Source organism: Podarcis erhardii (assembly GCF_964252035.2).
Source record: "Podarcis erhardii genome assembly, chromosome: 11".
NCBI lineage: Eukaryota > Metazoa > Chordata > Lepidosauria > Squamata > Lacertidae > Podarcis > Podarcis erhardii.
In genome coordinates this window covers 36351772-36374246 of record NC_138501.1, presented here as the reverse complement: position 1 = coordinate 36374246, position 22475 = coordinate 36351772, and the positions used below count along the sequence as shown (strand labels likewise).

The 22475-nt window shown below is 44.6% G+C and overlaps 1 long non-coding RNA gene across 1 annotated transcript; it reads right to left on the bottom strand.

Moving 5' to 3' along the window:
* Positions 1-20103: 20103 nt before the first annotated feature.
* Positions 20104-21466, bottom strand: LOC309352381. The gene is made up of 2 exons (XR_014161281.1): positions 21295-21466; positions 20104-20802 (listed from the first exon to the last, which is right to left on the bottom strand). It is a non-coding gene; the product is annotated as an uncharacterized lncRNA (long non-coding RNA).
* Positions 21467-22475: the final 1009 nt, after the last annotated feature.

Here is a 22475-nt window from a genome sequence, read left to right as displayed (position 1 = left end):
TCTTCCTTCTCTTAAAGTGTTAGACACATTTCCTAGAATATACTGAGATATAGCACTGTTAATCTCCAGCAGGTGCCCTCAGGAGCTCAGAGCTCAGTCCCAGGTGGTAAAAGCCTTTTTAGTAAAACACTTACCCAAGACAACAGAGTTCAAGATGCAGTTTAGCCTCCACAAGCTGAGGTCAAGCACAATGCACATTAATATTAATGTGTATTGTGAATGGCGATATAGCCATTGGCCATTGTTATCTTAGGAAGCAATCGTTTCAAAGGAAATAGTGCATGGAAATAAAATTTGTATTACCCTTTATAGGCTACCTTGACTTTGTGTGTGCTCAGTCTGCTGCCCAGTTGCTGACAAGTAACTTCAAGGTCCCTGCTCTCTCTTCCTATGGTTCTTTATTGTCACACCAGGCTTGGATACCTTCCAACAGAGGACTCTCCTCCGATTGCCCTTCAAATAGAGGATTGCCAGCCCAGCTCTAAAGTAAGGCACGTGCCTATCCTCTTAGTAAACTGAGATGGTGGTGGTGATGGTGGCAATGATGATTAAATAATTCAGTGGGCGGCTGAACACATTGCATGCCAGGAAGCGAAACTTTAAGCTTGCTGTCTCCTTAATTAACTATTAACCTATGGAAACCCAGCGATAAATATTTACTGTTCCCATGTAATGGTAACGGTTTGCATTTTTCCTTTGACCCAATAGAATTTCAACGAAACATTAAACAATCAAGGTGGGTCAGCTCAAGTCAGAACACTGTCTTCCGTTTGGTTGAAAATAAGTGTCTAAACTAGGGGTGGTCAAAGGGTGACTAGTGAGTCATATGCCGTCTCTCCAGAGTTCAAGAAAATGAACAGCAGGTGGAATTAAACTGATGTACTTTGTATCATAGGGACGCGGGTGGCGCTGTGGGTTAAACCACAGAGCCTAGGACTTGCTGATCAGAAGGTCAGCGGTTCGAATCCCAGCGACAGGCTGAGCTCCCATTGTCAGGCCCAGCTCCTGCCAACCTAGCAGTTTGAAAGCATGTCAAAGGTAAACGGCGTTTCTGTGCGTTGCTCTGGTTCACCAGAAGCAGCTTAGTCATGCTGGCCACATGACCGGAAGTTGTACACCGGCTCCCTCGGCCATTAAACTGAGATGAGCACCGCAACCCCAGAGTTGGCCACAACTGCACCTAATGGTCAGGGGTCCCTTGACCTGTATCATGGGTTGGCAATGAATCCCTGATAGATATATATGTCTTAGAGAGAGGGAAGCAAGAGCTTGTTCAGCGTGGCACCAAAAATGGGACATTCTGGGATGAAATATGTAATTCTGGGGTGTCCCGCTCAAATCAGGATGGTTAAGCAGTATGCCTCACACCACACGTCCGCACTTGTCTGCTTCAGTCAGCAGAATTGGCACTATAACAGGTGCCCCATAATACTCATTCTGCATTTGTAAGAACTCAATTGTTTAGTGTGGCAGTGCCTACACTTCGGAACTCCCTGCCTATTGATATCAAGCAGGTCCCTTCTCTGTATTCTTTCTGGTGCCTGCTGGAACCATTCTTGTTTAGACAAGGCTATCCAGGTAGTTAGAACAGCCAGTGTGAATTTTAATCTGTTTTTGTATTTTAACTTTTGTATGCTTTAAAGTAGGGTTGAGAGTTTTACTTGATTCTCCTGTTTTATCTTTTTGTAAACATCTTTGAGGGATTCTTTTTTCATTTTTTACAATCAAGCGGCGTATAAATTTTATGAAATAATATATATATATATATATACCCAAGGTCCTTAAGAGAGTACTCTGTACCTTGGCACCCCTTGGGGTACCCTAAGAAAACTAAACCTGGCTAAGTTCCCCACTTTTATCACTAGGATTAAACCCATAATAACCTAGAGCAATGGATTGTTAGCTGCCACCAGTTTCTGAATAAAGAGCATCAGGACTCTAGGAAAAGTTGGTATAAAGGCCCAAGGAAAGGATGTGAGGTGAGATGCTACTCATTGTTCAGAATCTCCTTGGGTCAAGCCACAGCAACTGCACATTAACTAAACAAGTTGATATACTGCAACCAATTCTAAGAAACTATAGAAGATTGTTCTGAGATGGCTCTAACTGCTAACATAGACAGGTTGCCTCTTTTATGTACTGAAGCAATAGTTGAGCCTCAAACCAGTAGTTTCCCTTTCTACCCTCCTGGCAGAAGAACAGCATGGACTTCATAGAGCTTCACTTATTTCCAACTTGTATAGCTGAACACACATCTCACCATAGTGGGGAAGACTTGAATGGCTGCCCTGTGTGCCTGTTCTGTCTGTTGAGTCTGCTCAGGTGCCTATGGGCAACTTCAAGGTCTCTGCATTCATTTCTTATGGTTCTTTACTATTAAACCATATTAGGACCAGGCAGCAGTTGAAATAGAAGACATACACCCTCAAAAATAGGAATGGCCTCCATAAAGTATGATATATGCCTGCCTGGCACCAAGACTAGAGAACTCTCTTCTGGGAGATGTTTAAATATAAGAACACAGGAAGGGCCTAAGGGATGCAGATGGTGCTGTGGGTTAAACCACAGAGCCTAGGACTTGCCGATCAGAAGGTTGGCAGTTCGGATCCCCGCAATGGGGTGAGCTCCCGTTGCTCGGTCCCTGCTCCTGCCAACCTAACAGTTCGAAAGCACATCGAAGTGCAAGTAGATAAATAGGTACCGCTCTGGCGGGAAGGTAAACAGCATTTCTGTGCGCTGCTCTGGTTTGCCAGAAGTGGCTTAATCATGCTGGCCACATGACCCGGAAGCTGTATGCCAGCTCCCTCGGCCAATAAAGCGAGATGAGCGCCACAACCCCAGAGTCGGCCACAACTGGACCTAATGGTCAGGGGTCCCTTTACCTTTACCTTTACCTTCACCTTCACCTTTACCTTTACCTTTACCTTTACCTTTACCTTTACCTTTAGGAAGGGCCTACTGGATCCGGCCAATGGACATCTAATTCTGTATCCTGCTCTCACAGTCACCAACCAGATGTCTATGGGAAACCCACAAGCAAGACCTGAGCACAACAGCACTCTCCCCTCCAGCAGTTTCCAGTAAGTGTTTTTCAGAAACATACTGCTCTGCCTCCTTGTTGCTGGTGTTCTGATGCCAGGCCAAAATGAATCTCTTTAAGCACACTTGAGAGGCTCTGTGAATTTGAGCTGGCCATCCTTCTGCATATGTTGCCAAGTTCTGCTGAGTATTTTAAAATGTATTCTTCTCCTGCTAAGCTTGTTTCTGGCCTGGGTTTGGTATGCTACTGATTAATAGTTTTGTTTTGCTGTTGGCAATGTTTTTCCCCCCTCCAGCAGCCTGGTGGAGCTTTGGCTATAAAAATTTGAATAGATTTGCATCTGTGCACATCACAGGTGGAACACTAGAAAGACAGCCCTTTCATGTCATCTCAGAAACAACGCTTTTCATTGGAGTCAAGTCACTCTTTCATAACAAGAGTTATCAAGAGAGGAGGCATTACGTGAGTGATGTGCAAACATCAGTGAACGAGCCCTAAGTGTCATTCTAACAATGTTTTTGTCCCACTGTTCTTCTTTCCATCCGTGCAAACATGGTAAAAAGAAGAAGAGCCATAGCTCAATGGTAGACCTTTGCATGCAGAAGGTCCCAGGATCTACCTCTGATATCTTTCGGTAGGGCAAGATCCCTGCCTTCCACTTCTGGGGAGTGTAGACAATATTGAACTAGATGTACCAATGGTCTGACTTGGTGCAAGGCAGCTTCCTGTGCTCCTGTTTTAGATGCTGAAGGTTTCAGGTTCAATCCATGGCATGTTAAGATAGAACCACACTGGACCTTGACCACTCTCCATCTGAGTCATATTGGCAAATACTCTGACTCCATGTAAGACGGCTTCCATGCTCTTCTTATGCTCCTATTTCTGTAACCTTTCAATCTTTTTTGGCTCACTGCTGTCTTTTGAGTTGATTCTTTATGTCCTCATTTCACTATTCACATATAGGGACGCAGGTGGCATTGTGGTCTAAACCACTGAGCCTCTTGGGCTTGCTGATCAGAAAGTCGGTGGTTCGAATCCCTGTGACGAGGTGAGCTCCCGTTGCTCCGTCCCAACTCCTGCCAACCTAGCAGTTCGAAAGCACATTGCAGCGGGGAAGGTAAACGGTGTTTCCATGTGCTCTGGTTTCCGTCAAGGTGGTCCATTGCACCAGAAGTGGTTTGGTCATGCTGGCTGTGGACAAACACTGGCTCCCTCAGCCTGAAAACTGAGATGAGTGCTGCAACCCCATAGTCACCTTTGACTGGACATAACCATCCAGGTGAGGAGATTTCACCCCTCCCATACTCAAGAATCTCCTGAGGAGCCTGCTGATTCTCCAGAGAGGAGGAGGCGTGTCCTGCTATCTACTTATTCTGCCCAGCACCACATGTGTGTGTGAGAGAGAGTCAGTCAGTGTGTCGGAGAGAGAGTGAGTGCTAGAGATCGTGTCTAGAGATAAGGTTGCTGCTAAGAGCAGCTGCACTCTCAGAGTAGCATTGATTTATGCTCAGAATATTTAGCTCTGTATATAGTTTTGTATCATAGTTGTAGTTACAGAATAAAAGGAAGATATTTTACAGAGCTGCTCTCCGAGTGGTTTATACTCTGCAAGACTCTGCAAAACTCTGCTGCGCAATGACTGTATTATTGAGCAAGTGAATCCGGTGCTCTCAGCTCTAAGCTGTGAGTCCACAGCACTGTGACCTGTTCCTGTGAGAAAGGTGGCCTCTGGCAGTGCTACCCAGCTCGCCTAGCCCAGTCGGGGTTGAAGTGCATGAGTCCAGTTGGTGCACTGGCTCAAGGGCGATGCTGACACCAGAGGTCCTTTACCTTTTTACCTTATTCACTTATCCTTCACATGGTATTAAGCAATGCAAGGGCACCACAGTTTGGCACACACACACACACACACACACACACACACACATATATGATTTTATATTTCTAAATCCTGTGTCGTCTCCCGAATATAGTCTGTACTATTCCAAGTTCTCTTTTCATCTGTCACACTTTGATATCAGGGCCCCAGACAAACAAACGCATCTGCTGGCTCTGCTATTTCTCTTCCTATTATTCTCATCTTCTCTTTAACCAACTCAAGTGGAATGCCATCAAAAACGGTCCCTTTACCTGCTAGTCAGCTAGCGAGAGATAGAGAGGAAGGGACCAGGCCAGGCACAAAACACCTTCAGAAACCTGTTAAGTTTCATTAAAATGCTGCTGTACAAACAGCATCCAGAAAGGCTGCTGCAATGAAGGAGCAGAATGGGACTCTAGAGGTCTTCCATTCCCTTGTGGCACATTCACTCCAAGTTGTCCACACATATGAACACATGAAGCTGAGCCATTTATATCAAACCATTCCAGCACTCTTTAATTCAGCCTTCCCCAACCTGGTGCAACCGAGATGTTTTGGACTACAACCCTCATCAGTCCCAGTGTCTCAGCAAGAGATCTTACCAAGCCCTTGTACCTATGAACCTTCTAACTGGGGAAAACCCAGAAATGGAACCTGGGACTTTGGGTACACAAGGCATGTGTTTCAAACACTACATTCCCTTCCTGAAAACCTTCAACCCTAAAAAGTGAAGAATGCCATGTCAATGGTTTTACCTTAAATGAAGTGACATGAAGCAGTCTGCTTTGGACAACAAATCCCTAGAGCCGGGAGAGCTAATGGGGCATCCTCCAGATGTTGTTGGACTCAAACGCCCATCAACCCCAGCCAGCATGGCCAGTGGCCAGGAGCAATGGGAACTGTTGTCCTACTGGATATGAAGGCCATCACATAGGTCTCCTCAGTCCTAGGGATCCCTATTTTCCTCTTTCCATTAATAGCCCTACACAGCCACTCAAAGTTTGTAGAGTAAGCTCTCATGGAGGGGGAATGGTATCATTATATGATGTATCATACTATATCATGCAGTTTGTATGTACAGTCAAAGAACTTCCTTTTTGTAGCAATTCCAACTACACATGAACCACTTACAGTTTGTGTTTGCAGTTTGTACAATCTTAGAGAATTTCTGCACTCACAGGGAGCACACTGTTGGGGGCAGGACCCACTCTAGCCACTATGTGTTTTCATTCTGTGCATTTAGAATGTCTGTATAGAGCTTCTGCATATCATTTTTAAAAATAAAATCAATCCAATCCAGAGCATGGGTACCATTTTGATTATTCCTTTCTGTTGCAATCAGAACAAAGGACTGTTGGGTTTTTTGCTTAATTATTTCCCCTATATCATGCAATTCTATTGTGACATCCTGAACCATCCCCCTGTCAAACTTGTTATTAGAACAGATAATATGCAAATTCATACCCACTTCTCAACCATCTCCCTTCCCTATGCCTTTTGTGATGGATCTTACAGATTGTAAAGCTGAGGGAAGAGCATGTGTGTCTTTCTTTTTTTTTTTTTTACATTCAGTGCCCTTACTGTAGGTTCTCTAGAAACCAATCAGCCAACCCACTAAACAAAGAAACAAATGCTATACAAGGGGCCCATTTTGACTACCAAAACTGGTACCCCAGGTACCTAGCATGAATATAGGGGGAACATCCCTTGGCATACCAATGGCATGGAATGAAAATTGCATTTCACATCTTCCCAGCATACTGGATTCGGTAACGCAGAGGCACTGTAAGACTCCACTTTTATCAGAAATAATCCACCCTCCTCCGTCCTTTGAATAAAAATAAACCAAATGTGGAAGAGGAGGGGGGCAACTTTGCTGTTTGAATTCTTGTAACACATCTAAACTGGTTTCCATAGCAATGGGGCTATTTGAGACATATATAAGCACACATGTAAGAGAGAGAGAGAGAGAGAAGGTAATAGAGGAAGATTGAGTAATGGAGAGCAGGCAGAGAGGAGGGAGGAAAATCCCCACTTTGCTTGAAGCATGGCTTGAGTGTGAAATGAGATTTTATAAAATCTGTGCCTTCTTACTCAACTGTTTAGCTCCACAGGAAATTCCAGAATTATTTTTTTTAAAGGGTTTTGGGTTTTTTTGCTTGAAAAACCAGTTGGGTTTGTTGAATGACAGCAACATACTTACATCTCACATAATTTTCAAAACCAAGTCTCTTAATAAGGAGGACATTGTTCGGCTCATTACTGTGGGCATCTCCTATAGAGATTCAACCAGTCCCTTCTAGCATTTCAGCACAAAATCTTTCCAAAATTGGTAGCTACACTGCAAGAGATGCCAGTGCAGGGAATTTGATTACCCACCAGGTAATCACCCACCTCCTGTATTGCGCCCACCTCCTGTATTGCAGGAGATTGAACCAGATGACCCCCAGAGGTCCCTTCCAACTTTGCAATTCTAAGATTCTGTGAAAAGAGCATGCTACAATAAATCCAAAGCTACCACTAAATATGGCAGCCCTGCAACAAGCGTCTCTACCACCACCCCTTGCATTCTGTTCACCTTGTTTCTTGTGATTATAAACTCTGCTGGGGCTCTCTCCTGCTGGATAGTGTGTTTAGCCCCACACTCAGGATCTAGGGATCCAGCCAATTCTTTTATTAATTATCCCACATGGGTGATCTATATCTATATCTATCAGCTTAAAGGGCTGACCACAGATGTAGGAAAACCAGTTTAAAATCCTTGTGCAGCCAGGGTGGTACCCACCAGGTGTTGTGGGAGTCCAGCTTCCATCAGCCAGCATGGCCAATGGGGACGATGGGTGTTATAATTCAACAAAATCTGGTGGGGCCCTATGTTGACTACTCCTGCTGTGCAGCAATGAAGCCCACTTGGAGGGCCTGACAAACTTGTTGTAAGGCTACATTTACTGCTCAGAGAGATCCTTGGAGCCAGTGTGCCATGCAAATAAGTAATAAGAGACTTGTTTCAGTCTTCCTTCTCCCCTCTCCTCACATTACCATAAACTTGCCTGTTTGGCAATCCTGTACAGAGATAATGAGGAAAGGTTGGGACTTTTTAGTTTAGAGAAAAGGCAAGTAGGAGGTAACATGATAGACGTTTCTGGAATTGTACACGACATTGAGAAAGGGGATAGAGAAGAGGACTTCTCATAACATTAGAGCTCATGGACACCAAATGATGCCTAATCTTGGAAGATGCGGGAAACAGAGAAGAAAGCACATCTTGAAACAATGCATAGTTAAACTGAAACTTGCCCCCCGTAGGAGGCAGTGATGGTCACTAACTCAGATGGCTTTAAACGAGGACTAGTCAGCTGTATGTAAGGAAAGAATTATGGCCAGCTGTGAGAAGGGACTAACATGTGAACGTTTAAATGGATATTAAAGAAGCTTTGAAGTGGCTACAAGAAGAAGTGATGGTCATATGTTTGCAACAGGAATGGGAAACCAGATTTTATGCAATTGTATTAAATTAAATTAAAGTAAATTAAAGTAAACCTAGACAGCATCTTAAAAAGTAGAGACATCACCTTGCCAACAAAGGTCCGTATAGTAAAAGCTATGGTTTTCCCAGTAGTGATGTATGGAAGTGAAAGCTGGACCATAAAGAAGGCTGATCGCCGAAGAATTGATGCTTTTGAATTGTGGTGCTGGAGGAGACTCTTGAGAGTCCCATGGACTGCAGGAAGATCAAACCTATCCATTCTGAAGGAAATCAGCCCTGAGTGTTCACTGGAAGGACAGATCCTGAAGCTGAGGCTCCAATACTTTGGCCACCTCATGAGAAGAAAAGACTCCCTGGAAAAGACCCTGATTTTGGGAAAGATGGAGGGCACACGGAGAAGGAGATGACAGAGGACGAGATGGTTGGACAGTGTTTGCGAAGCTACCAGCATGAGTTTGACCAAACCGCGGGAGGCAGTGGAAGACAGAAGTGCCTGGCATGCTCTGGCCATAGGGTCACGAAGAGTCGGACACAACAACTAAACAACTACAACAACAATTGGGTCTGATTTGTAATGATTTGGAAAACCAATAAAAAATAAAATAAGAGGACTGGTCAAATTCATTTGCTCTGTCTCCACGGTCAGAGGCAGTAATGCTTCTGAATGCCAGTTGCTAGAACCTGCAGAACAAGAGAGTGCTCTGGGGCCCAGGTCCTGCTTGTGGAATTCCCACATGCATCTGGGTGGTCACCATGACAAGAGGACGCTAGACTAGATTTAGCAGGCTTTTCTTATGTTTTCAAAGTTCACCCCTTGACCTTTTTTTGGAAAAAAAAAGTTGCATGCATTTTGTGCAGATCTATGTTGAGTTAAATTTGTGGTGAAGCAATCAGGCAATTGCTCAACACAAAGTTCAACCCATATATAGATGTCATATATATGTCAAAAGAGCCTGGGAAGACAGTAGAAGTTAGATATCATGCGGAGCAGATGAGTATCATGCTGACATCACTGTTTTGGTGATGCAACTAGGGTAGCACTTATTTCTGCAGGAAAAGATGGACACAATTAGCAATGTATAGAAAGGTGCATGTCTAGCTATGCCCAACTTTGGCAAGATTTTCAACATAAAGCATTAAGCGTACACCCCAAAACAAAGAGCTCTTATAATGGAAAGAAATGCACGCATACGCTAAAGAGGGTAGGTTTTCCCAGCAAAACATCCTTGTAATGTCTTTTCAGCATGGGCCATCAGCAAATCAAGCGCATGGTAGCACTGCACTAAATGAGCACGGCTCTGTCACAGGGGTGGGGAACCCAAGGTTCCCCAGATGTTGCAGGGCTCCAGCTCCCATATGTCTGAGCAAGGAGTGGTGTAGAAATTCTGTTTAATGCAAATCTACCTAATTTTCATAATGCAGGAATCAAAATACAGTTATCCTTTGAAATTTGAATTTCTCCCAATTTTGCGACACAGTTCTCTCACAAAAATATGTGCACAAAAATGCACATATTAGGAAGGTGTGTGCATAAAAAATAATATATTAGTTACAACAACATACAATAATGCATTCTAACAGGGGAATTGGTAGCAAAAAGTGTATATTTAGGCAAAATTGCATACAAAAATGTGTGTCTTAGGAGAGACACTGCTGGTGAATTTTCACATTGACTTTTTTTTAATGCAAGCTGATGTAGAAGTATGGAGAAATAAACTTAAGACTGGAAAAATAGGAAACTGAAAGAGACCAACATGGACAGATTTATCCATCCCTGAGCCGAAGCACAGATGCAATATACACTGGTACCTCGGTTTTCAAACGTAATCTGTTCCGGAAGACCATACGAGTTTGAAATGTTCAAAAACTGAAAAATCAGCATGGAAGCCTCAAAACAGAAAACTCAATACAGAAGACGAGTTTCTGGTTCAACATCCGAGGTGCTTTTGAAAACCAAAGCATTTACTTCCAGGTTTACAGCATTCGAAAACCAAAATGTTCGGCAATGGAGATATTAAAAAACTGAAATACCACTGTAATAGCATATGTTGTAATATCAGTGAAGAGCTATTGAAAATTAAAACCATCCATTTCCTGTGAAAAGATTTTTAAGTCCAATTGTGAACTCATATAGAACTTTTTTAAAAAAAGGTTCATTTAAAAAAACAACCATAAATCAGGAAGAATCAGGAAACATTTGATATTTTGTAAGCTTAATTTCAAAAGCGTCTTCCTTGTCAGAAATGTTATTTGGAGTTCATTAGTTTGAACCAGGAGTAAACTATTGACATGGGCAAAAGAGGGAACAGTGGTCACTGCTTGTGGAGTCTGATCTCCCGCCAGTTGCACAATGAGTTGGCTAGGCCTTCCACTGAGAACAACATCAAAAAGCTGGAGAAGTAGATCTCAGCTGTGCTTCTTCATTAAGGCTGGCTGTACTGACGATGGCAAATTTGTAGTGCTGCAGAACCAGCACATCCTCAAAAGCAGGATGGCCGCCACTCTCCTCTGAAAATCTGCAACACCTCCCAGATGTTAGCAGGGTGTCATTTAGCCTGGAGAACATTTATTTATCTGCCACGAGGTAGAAAGGAGCGAATGTTTTGACTCTTAAGAGCTCGGCTTGAGTGTCTGGAATTGCTGGTTTGCCTTGCAGCTGAGGACTTTTAGAGCTTTATTTGCTGGCTCAATGGAACAATGTACAGCGAGTATCTCTCTAAAGGGTATTTGGAAACAGAGTTTTAAAGAACTGAACTAGCTGTCATTCCCTTCCAGGGTTCAGTCACAGTGGTACACAGTGTTAGATTTTTTTAAATGTAAGGGGCACACATACACATTCCCAAAAGGAAAAGGAAATGTATGCAGTCACATGGCTGTAAGGAGAGAAGGAAAAGTACAGTGGTACCTCAGGTTACATATGCTTCAGGTTACATACGCTTCAGGTTACAGACTCCGCTAACCCAGAAATATTACCTCGGGTTAAGAACTTTGCTTCAGGATGAGAACAAAAATCGTGCAGCGGTGGCGCAGCGGCAGCAGGAGGCCCCATTAGCTAAAGGGGTGCTTCAGGTTAAGAACAGTTTCAGGTTAAGAATGGACCTCCAGAATGAATTAAGTTCTTAACCCAAGGTACCACTGTATATTGGTAAAGGGTATAGGACCCCTGGATGGTTAAGACCAGTCAAAGGCAACTATGGGGTGTGGCACTCATCTTTTCAGGCCGAGGCAGCCAGCGTTTGTCCACAGACAGCTTTCTGGATCATGTGGCCAGCATGACTAAACCACTTCTGCTGCTATGGAACACCGTGACGGAAACCAGAGCGCACGGAAATGCCATTTACCTTCCCATCACAGCGGCACCTATTTATCTACTTGCACTTGGATGCTTTCAAACTGCTAGGTTGGCAGGGGCTGAGACAGAGCAATGGGAGCTCACTCCGTCACCAGGATTCAAATCGTCAACCTTCTGATCAGCAAGCCCAAGAGGCTCAGTGGTTTAGACCATAGCACCACCCACGCTGTGCAACCATCCCTTCTCATGTGGGGAGGTTTTCTCACTCCACACAGCCTCTTTGCCAGTGGGGGGTGGCCATTGAAGGTGCAGACCAGGCTGGGGAACAACCAACCCAATCTGTGATTTCAAAGGCTCCCCTCCCAGCATGCCTTGCACCCAAGCAGCATTTTATTACAGGGCCTTCCATGTTCTCCTCTAAGATATTTTTTACAGCCATCATTGCTGCCCTGTGTCATGTCCTCCAGTGCTCTCCCACAATAGTTTTGTACTGACAAGCTTCTTTGCTGAGTACTGTAAAGAGTGGACAGTTAATTATCTGAAAATCCACTGGCTTTGCAGCGAAACTCCCTTTGCTTCCTCATCTGCCAAGGTGCACTTCAGAGAGATGAAGCAGACCTTCTATGTGCAATATGCTAGTAGAAAAGTTGTAAAAGAGAGAGGCCTACCAACAGCATCCCATGTGGCTTCTGTGGCCCTTTGCTGAGTGATATGTGAAGCAACTCCACCAAGTTTCCTCTGCGTCATTCTTGAAGTCTGTTTCCTAATCACTTTGGCCTCTCTGCTGTAACTTAGCTAAGCTTTCATTTGTGCAGTTGCTTGGGTCTCATAACCGCTTCCTCTCATCATTCACACTCACACTTTCACTTCACAAATGTGCTAAGGTGACTTCTGTTTTACCCCCGACAGAATGAACAAAAAATCTTGCACTTTCCCTCCGCCTAGCTTTCCTGCCCCCCGTTAAACCTTCCATATGATACACCCAAAGACACTTTGCTTACCATCCAATTTAGCCAGTGCTTTCCCCCACCCCCAGCCAGAGCACACCAGAGTGCACTTCTGGTACCTCTCAGGTGGATACCATTGCAGGCTCTCCCCCACCCGCTTTTTGCCTTTACAGTGGACGCTCGGGTTGTGAACATGATCCGTGTGGGATGCATGTTCGCAACCCGCTGGGTTCACAACCCATGTCTGCGCATACGCGGGTTGCAGTTTGGCGTTTCTGTGCATGCGCGATCACCGAAACCTGGAAGTAACCCGTTCCGGTACTTCCGGGTTTCAGCGGTCTGCAATCCGAAAAGACGCCACCTGAAGCGCCTGTAACCTGACGTATGACTGTACTTACTTCTGAGAAGTCAAAACAAATATTTCAAGTCAAAATAGCCCCCCAAGTTGCCCAGCAACTTACTGTAACAACTTTCTCTATTTTTCTAGAGAAAAAGCACAGAATTTAGCCATTTTAAAAAGAACTCAGACATGGGATGGATCATCTCTGAATGCTGTTGGACTCCAATTCCCATGTGCCCTAGCTAGCATGAGCAATGATCGGGGGCAGTGGGAACTGTAGTTCTGCAGCAGCTGGATGGGTTAACACATCCCTGACTCTGTGTGGTTTTTTAAAAACTACATTGCCACACACCCCCTTCAGAGCTTCAATGCATGAACGTCGAGGAGTGTTGCCAGCAGGGTGGAGCGAGCTGAAGGGAGAGTGCATATTCCCAGGACAAAATGAAACAAGAGATTGGCAATGGACTGAGAGCAAATGTGTGGATTGGTGGTCAGGCATGTTTACAATATTTAGCAGCCTTTGGGTCCATTCCACAGCTGATTGTGAGCATGTGTATGTGTGTGCGTACATGCAGCCGTACTTCCAACCTTTTGTGCAATTACTATAGATAGATTGTATATAGTAAGAGCAGTTAAACAGCAGAACTGACTCCTTCAGAAGGTGGTGGACTCTCCTTCCTTTGAGGTTTTTAAGAAGTGGTTGGGTGGCCACCTGTTTTGGATGCTTTAGCTGAGATTCCTGCATTGCAGATGGTTGGACTAGATTGAGAGCCAGTGTGGTGTAGTTTTGTAATCTGGTGAACTGGGTTCGTGTCTCTGCTCCTCCATATGCAGCTGCTGGGTGACCTTGGGCTAGTCACACTTCTTTGAAGTTTCTCAGTCTCATTCACCTCACAGAGTGTTTGTTGTGGGGGAGGAAGGGAAAGGAGAATGTTAGCTGCATTGAGACTCCTTAGGGTAGTGATAAAGCGGGATATCAAATCCAAACTCTTCTCTTCTTCTAGATGGCACCGGGGTCCCTTCCAGCTCTACAGTTTGATGATTCTATATAAATATAAATAATATTCTGTTCCCCAGGAGATCCCACGCAGCAAATAGTGTTGTGAAATTTATATAAACCCATAATGTGGATAATTTCTGTCTCCTACTCCCCAGTTTGATTTCCAGGCTCGGCTTCTCATCTTGTCAAAAGCACTGACGACCTATGCAGTTCAGAAGAATATTCACATCAAATTACACATGCAAGTTAATTTGTTTGTTTAGACTCATTAACTGTAAAGCTTTTGCTGGTATCTCTGCCAATTTCTTGCATTTGCTTAAACTATTTCTTTGGAGACTCAGTACTTTGCCTACAGCTGTTCTATCATGGAAACTGCAATATCCTATCCTAGAGTCTCTTTTGCGCCATATGATACTTGGTAGCAGGTTTATTACTCGCTTAACAGACTGCCCCACCCAGGCAGTAAGTTTAATGCCTAGAGAAATCATCATCATCATCTGAACAGTATATTTTCAGACTATGTCTAGCACCATAGTTCCCACTCCCTACCTCTAAACAGTGCCACGACCAACACCTCCCAGGTTCTAATAGGTTTGAAACAAAGTCTTTATTTCCTGTTTGCACATTTTTAGTGGAACTAATATCTTCCCAAGCTACCTATTTGGTCCCATTGGAAAGGATTTTGATTTTGAGCAAGCCTGAGGAACCTGTGTCCCTCCAGATGTTGTTGGACTCAACTCCCACCAGTCCCTTCCAGCCACTGTGTCCAGTGGTCAGGGGTGATGGGAGCTGTAGTCTATCTGGTGGGTCACAGGTTCCCTTCTTCATGATTAGCGTAATGGTGTGGATAAAGCATGTTTTGATTGAAAGAGAAAGCTAGCATAGAGTATATTTTGCAAGATATATAGGCTGCAAGGGGTGATGGAGGTAATGGCATGGGTTGCCAGATTGTACTAGGTTAGATTACTGCACTGTGTTATATGTAGGGCTGCCTCTGAAGACAGCCCAGAAACTGTAGCTGGTGCAGAATTTGGTGACTAGGTTTCTCACCAGGACAAGACACTTTGGGCATATTACACCAATCCTGGCTCAACTGTACTGGCTGCCATTTAGTTTGTGTGCCCAATTCAAAGTGCTGGTTTTGACCTATAATGCCTTAAACAGCTCAAGACTGCAATAACTCAAGGACTGCCTCCCCCATATGAACCGACCCAGACCCTGAGATCATCATCTGAGGCCCTTCTTCGCGTGCCTTCTCCATGAGAGGTCCTAAGGGTGACAACAGAAGAAGGGACCTTTTGGAGGTGGCTTTCACACCTCCCAAAACTATGTTTGGAACGGTCTCCCTTAGGAGGTTGTGGAGTCTCCTTCTTTGGAGGTTTTTAAGCAGAGGCTGGATGGCCATGGGACAACCTTCTGTTTATTTCCTTCTGGCATCTCAGATTGCATGTCTGCCATTTCCATTCTGTTCTTGAAGCAAGCTTATGCTACTGATGAATCAAAAGCGTCTCCACACAGGCAGCACCTGGCCCAGTGGGAGGTACATCGCCACTGTGATTGTGAACCTCGTCGTCACAGCAACCCATGTGGGCAGAAGTCTTCTGTTGCTGGTGTGGGAGCAAAGACTGAGAAGAACAGCAACTGCACTGATAATAGAAGGTCTATAAAGAGGTTCTAAGACACTATGCCAAATGCATCATGGAAAAAGCTGGTTTTTAATGCAGGATTTAAAGGAAGGCATCCACAACCTCCACCCCAATTTATCCCATGAATGCAAAATCCTTCCCCAAATGTACACTTTTGAGAGGCATTATTTACAGTGGTCCATTTGGCAGTGACATGGAGGGGAGGCTTCTTAGTGGTTGTGCCTCAAATTTGACTAATGCAAAGGCTGTTGAGCTTTCTGCCCCAGTGAAAGATTTTGCTTTTTGCCCCAGTCTTTGCTGTATGCTTTATAAGAACGCATGATGCTTTAGGAGAAGGAAAACTTTGATCCTAAACTTCCACTGCCTTGCGGCTATACTCATTTGTGAGAAAGGCTTCTGGAGAAAAATCTGTATCCGCTGCCTTGCAGGACATCTTCGGGAGAAGGAATGGCTAAGGAGTAAACCCTACACAAATCTGGAGTCCCTGAGACAGTTGTAGGTCTCCTTCTGGCAACTCCTGCAGGCAAGTTGGTGCTAAATGTATTGCTCTGCTTTCCGTTAGACCATATCAGCAAGGCTAAGAGGGGGGCGTCTTGTCATCTGGCCATTACAGGACCTGCATATACACTGCTCAGGCTTGTTCCCTGGAGAGGTCACTTCAGTGCTGCTAATGCAGCAAAAACAATGTGGGAGGCAGGAGTTGTAAGTTACTGGTCTCCGCAGCCACAGCAGGCGTTGTGATTCTCCAGCGGTTTGACTTCACCCCTGGAGACGCACTCCATTGTCTCTCAAGACAGATGGATGCCAACAGGAAAAATACATTTTAACTTTTAACCTGCCCTGAAATTGCTTAGAATGAAGAGCAGGATCTAAATGATCTAATACTGAAATAAAGGATTTCAAATGAATAATTGGAACTTTGGAAGCTACCTTACACTGGGTCAAGCCAACGGTTCATCTTGTTTACACGGACTGGCAGTGATTTTCCAGGATTTTGCACAGCGGTCTCTCTCCCAGCCCTACTGGGAGCTGCCGAGGATTGAACCTGGGACCTTCTGCACGATGGTCAGCTGATGCTCTGCCACTCAGCTACAGTGAGCTACAGCCCTTTCCCACAGTACCATGCCCACTCCAGTGTGTGTGGACTTGTAAGGAGGGGTCCTGCTGCTTTAAACCCAGCAGAGCTGTGCTAGAAGCAGCACTGGGATCACATCCTCTTGATGCAAGAACCTATTAATCATAGCTGAGGGCGACAGGTTGATTCATAGGTTGGTGGTTTAAGACAAGGTCTTAATATTGTACACAGTTCATTCAGTTGTCATAAAAAGCGGTCACTGATGAGAGGGGCATTTTAAAACATCAGATCACATCATTCCCCTTGACAGGGCAAATCCAGATTAAATGGATGTGGGGGAGTGCTGGCATTTTGGTGCCAATGATGTCAGGTTGTTGGTAGGGGACACTGTGGTCTAAACCACTGAGCACCTTGGTCTTGCCGATCAGAAGGTTGGCGGTTCGAATCCGCATGAGGGGGTGAGCTCCCGTTGCTCTGTCCCAGCTTCTGCCAACCTAGCAGTTCGAAATCACACCAGTGCAAGTAGATAAATAGGTACTGCTGTGGTGGGAAGGTAAACGGCATTTCCATGAGCTCTGGTTTCCATCACGGTGTTTCGTTGCACCAGAAGCGGTTTAGTCATTCTGGCCATATGTCTGTGGACAAACGCCGGCTCCCTCAGTGAGATGAGCGCCGCAACCCCATAGTCGCCTTTGATTGGACTTAACCCTCCAGATGTCCTTTACCCTTTTTGCTTTTCTTAGGCGGTTTTTGCAAAAAAAAAAAATTACATGCACAAAAGCACCCATCCCCCAATAAACGCCCATTTGGAAATGCCACCCCTTGGCATGTTCAGGGCGCTCCTTATGTTTGTATACAAGGTTATTTTTTTTTAAAAAAATAAAAAGCCAAATCAATGTTTGATTTAACTAAGAGCCAAAATACAAGCAAACGCTTTCATTTATGTGTGTTACACATCCCAGCCCCAAGAGGCGCATCTGCAGATCTGTGCCAGCAACATCTGCCCAGACCCAGCATTGGGATGGCTAAGATTATTGTCTGCCTTCCTAACGGAATTCCTGCTTCTCTTCCTTTCACACACAGATAGGAGGCTATTTATCAGGTCATCTAGCAGAACACAGAGATCTGTGCGGTTTGTGGGAGGGGAGGGGAAGAGGAGGGAAGCCTTGTCACTTAGTATATCCTTCAACCCAGGCAAAGAGGAAATTAGTTTCCATGCGCTTTATAAAAAGCATTGAAACCAAACAATGGCAGCCACACAGCTGGCTTTTAGAAATCTGATGTCAACAAGACCAGAGGCATGCACTTCTGGGGTTTGTTTGGGGTTTTTTTTTAATCTCAGGAAGGATTTGCAAAACAGAGTGTGCTTGATGAAACTGGCAAAAGGGCAGAAGAAGCCAATAACTCAGAGAGGGTGAGAGGCAGCCGATGCCAGCAACTTCTGTTTCAGCTATCAGCAGATCCATGCTATACATTTAAAGTATATCCAATGCATATTTAAAGCACATGACTTCCCTCAAAGAGTCCCGGGAACTGTAGTCCCCCCCCACAAAGCAGCACCCTTAACAAACCACAGCTGCCAGGGTTCTTGGGGGAAATCTGTATGCTTTAAATGTGTGCTGAATTTGCTGTAAATGTATGGTGTGGATCTGCCTTATGCCAGTCTTTGGAAGAGTGAGTCACAGCTTGAACTTCCAGAAGAGGTACACAGAGAACACTCATCTGTGGGGAGGGGGGAATATCTCCTGCATCCCAAGAGATATGAGCAAGAACGTCCTGCTCTCCACCAACCACCTTGGGCACAGATACGCCAGCAGACACCAGCAATGAAAATAAGAAAACGTGTGGACTTATGAAGTCACCATTTGACATCCCACCCACTGCTAGTCAGTGCTTCTCTGGGTCTCTGTAGTGGTGTATGAACATGTCTCAGTCTGTTACGATATTGATTTGCACTTTCCTCTGGTATTTTCCATTCTGCCGCAACTGGTTTATTTTGCACAGGGGATCCGGGTAAAAGTCGGACGCAGCAGAATTAATCTGAGCCCTGAAAAGCACATAGAGCTGAACGAGAAAGTGGGAACGCATATTAAGACGCAATTTGCCTTGGAGAGCAAAACAGCAGGCATTGGTCCAGTCCATAGCTGTCAACTTACAGATTTGAAAATAAGGGACCAGCAGCTTCGAAAATAAGGGATCTGCAGCCAAATTAAGGGATTTTCCAAGCACAGGTATGTTCAGCTTCTGAGCCCCTCCGAGCCAAAGGCAGAAAGCCCAGCCAGCAGCCAAACAAAGCCTCAAGCGGTGATTCCCACAGCGCAGCAACCCAGCAAAGGGGATGCAGCAAAGGAAATCACCATCACCATCACCTCTCCGCTGAGCAAAGGCGAGTCCCCAGGCAACGTGGCCGATTTGATCGGCACAAGGCATGCAAGCTCCACCCCCCCAGTCGTTCTTAGACTCCTAAGTTGGAGCCTCCCTCCTTCCTGGCCGGCAGGGAGGGAGGGAGAGGAGCTGCTTCCTTTGAAACCTGGGAAATTTAAGGGACATCATCAATAGTGGGACACAGTGGGACACAGAGCTGGGATAAGGGACTTTCCCGCCAAATAAGGGACGGTTGACAGCTATGGTCCAGTCTTCTTCCTTCCTACAGTTCTTGTGTTTGTGTGTAGCATCAGCTCATTAGCAAATAACCAACACCTTGGCTGCATAAACGCCATACATTTGGAGCACATGGCTTCCCTCAAAGAATGCTGGGAATTGTAGTTTAGCCCTTTCAGAACTCCAGTTCTCAGCAGCCCTAAAAACTGCAGTTCCCAGGATGTTTTAGAGGGAAGTCATGTGTTTTCAAGGTGCTTTACATGCCTGGTGTGTGCATGCAGCCTTTGCATGCATTGTTAATGGCCTCTGGATTTGTCTCCTTTCAACTAGAATTATGAGAGTAATGGATTTTCCCGAAAGCTCTTTAATCTTGCTCTCAGGGTGTGCCTTTCCATTTATAGCTTAAACACCTCAAGACTCCATTTCTCTTAGCAATGTAAACGGTGACTCTTCCGCGCCTCCTCCTTTCGGGAATCAATCCAGATGCCTTTCTTAAATCACCCTAATGTTTTCTTAAGAAATTCATTGGCTTTCAGATGCGCTAAGTGTTGTTCTTGTCAGAAGTGTTGCACATGTCAGAAACTTCCAAAGGAGAAGAAAGGAAGAGGAAAAGCCAGGCTTGCTTTGTAGCAATTAACATCATCCAAGGGGATTTTCGTTCTGCAGAGACGGGATCTTCCTGATTTCCTTAGCTCCCACACTGCATTTCCTCATCTGACGTAACTTGTCCAGATGGTTGAAAGCAAGAGATGCCTAGGTCATTAAGGTTCTAAATTTGAAGTCACACGCTTGGAGGGGAATAAGGAGATCAGAAGGATGCCTTCAATTTTTTAAATTTTTATTTATAAAGTTAAGCGCTCGCCAGTTCTCCGTGCAGAGAGAGTTCCAGTGACAGTGGGGATTAGTTTACTTTTCCTTCAGATGAGACAGAATAAGAAGGGCTTATAGCCTCTTCATAATATCTGTTTTGATTATAAATATATAAGCAGAACATGGCAGAAGCAATTAGACTTCTGAAGCAGGGAACACTTTTGCTAATCCCGGTATAGGTAAATGTGCACACAGTCTCCCTTCAACTGCTTCCAGTCTATCTGATACCAAACCCAAGCTTTCTATAAACTGTTTTTCTTCCTTCCTCCATACTATAAATATATTTCAATGGGGTGCTTCTTTTGTCCCACTGGGCTCCTGATCAGAAGCAGCTCATCCAGCTTGAGCCACAATGCTAGATTCATAGCAGTGGGGTCACACTGCCACTTACCTACAAGGAGGAGCCAATCCTGTGCTCCCATTGGTGGGTCCACACTGCGGTGCCCTCCCTGCCATGTTGCCTTTTGCCCTTCCATTAAACTGCAGTGGCCAGGCTGCCAGGAAGCTACCATTGTGTCTCTCCACCCCAGCTTGTTTCAGGCAGAATCAGGCTTCAGCCAATCCAAACTGGATTTCTAGCTCAGGGCTGATCTGGAGTTCCACATCAGGTCACGGAGTGTGTGTATACAGTCATAGTTGGTGAAAGCTGAATAGAAAGAAGAGGAGACATGAGAACCTATTTTAAAACACTAACTTTTAAAGCTGCCTCGGCATTTCTCTAATGCAACTGTGTTAAAGAAAGCCAAGTTGGAAATCTTGCTGTGAGCCCTTAGTCTTTCTGAGCACTGCTATCAGGAAACTGTACTTGTCCAACAGACTGAAGGTAAGTTGAAAGCAGCAGGATTTTAATCCAAGGGATAAAGTGAAAGTGAGAGAAAATGAGTAGCAATTAGGTTTCAGTTGATCGCCTTCCCTCTGGGAAATTAACAAAAAGTCCGCTGGGATCTTTTTGAAGTTCAATTCTCTAGCGATAAGCTTTTTACTTGTTCTTCAATACCGTAGCACAGAACATTTCATTCTGGCTCAAGACAAAGGATTTCCAAGCAAGCCCCTGCATGTTTAAGAGGATGCCCACAGTGTATTAATTCAATACCTCCAGCACGTTCAGTTTTGAGTTTGAAATGCAATGAATTCCTACCCCCAATTCCATTTGGATGTTGCCACTTGCTTCCAGTGCAAATGAACAATCTTCCGCTTTCTGAGTCTGGTTATTCATTCACTGACCGTTAGCAAAAACATTTTAAAAATAGACACAAACATGCCAAATGAAGTGATAAGATGCATGAGACCTTTCGCACCATTGGTCAATGATTTTCAAGCGATGATGGGACGAACTGCAATACCGTCTGAAGTGAATCAGTAACCATTTGAAAGGTACAAACCGAGAGGAAGTTTACAGATGCACATCCAGATAGGCTATCATCTCATGGAACATCAACAAACAGTATTTATTCAGCAGAGAAGCTCACGAGGACTGTTGAATTCCAGAGGGAATGTGATGATCTTATGATCTCATCATGTCAGTGCAGTTTAAGGATTACATCACCATGACAATGCACATTCCTATCTCCTAACATTTGGATGGTAGGTACCACATGGGTGACTAACCTCTGGCATTCATAGATGTCTAATTCAAGAAACAAACTTTCCCATACAATAATCCTCACCGGGTGCTCTGGCTTGCCCCCCCCCCCAATTGAGGAGAGCAGTCAATATCCAACAGTTTCACATGGCTCTTTGAAACTTTTCTACCTATATTGTGGGGCTGAGTAAAAATGACCTCAGAAAATTATCCATCCTCTTTGTGGGCAGCGAGAATGTGGTGAGATTCTCCAGCTGTTAAGGAAGTTCTCAGAGATTTATTCTCAGAAAAATATCTTCTGAGAATGTTGGTTCTCCTAATGTTAACTGAAGCACACTAGTTATGCAAGGATGCAAAGTGCTAAGAGAGCAAGACTGGAAGGCGCAGATGCCAAGGTCAACAATATTAAACTATACTGGGTTGGGTATACTTGAAATCCTCTATTAGACAGGTTGAGAAAGTGGAAGGGTTTTGAATATTATCCAGTGGATCCCAGAATTCTCCTACAGCAGTGGTTCCAAATTGGTGGTCTGCAGACCCCAGCAGGTCCGAACAACCAACGCAGGGAGTCCGTGGCACCATCCACATAACAAAAATACCATAAAAATTTTCAAAAATAGGGGGTCCATGGCTTGACTTTTGAAAACAAAAACTTAGCTAATTGGGAACCACTATCCTACAGCATTGCAGATAGGAGGGAGCACCGATCAAGGGACTTCTCAAGTGAATTTCTCAGG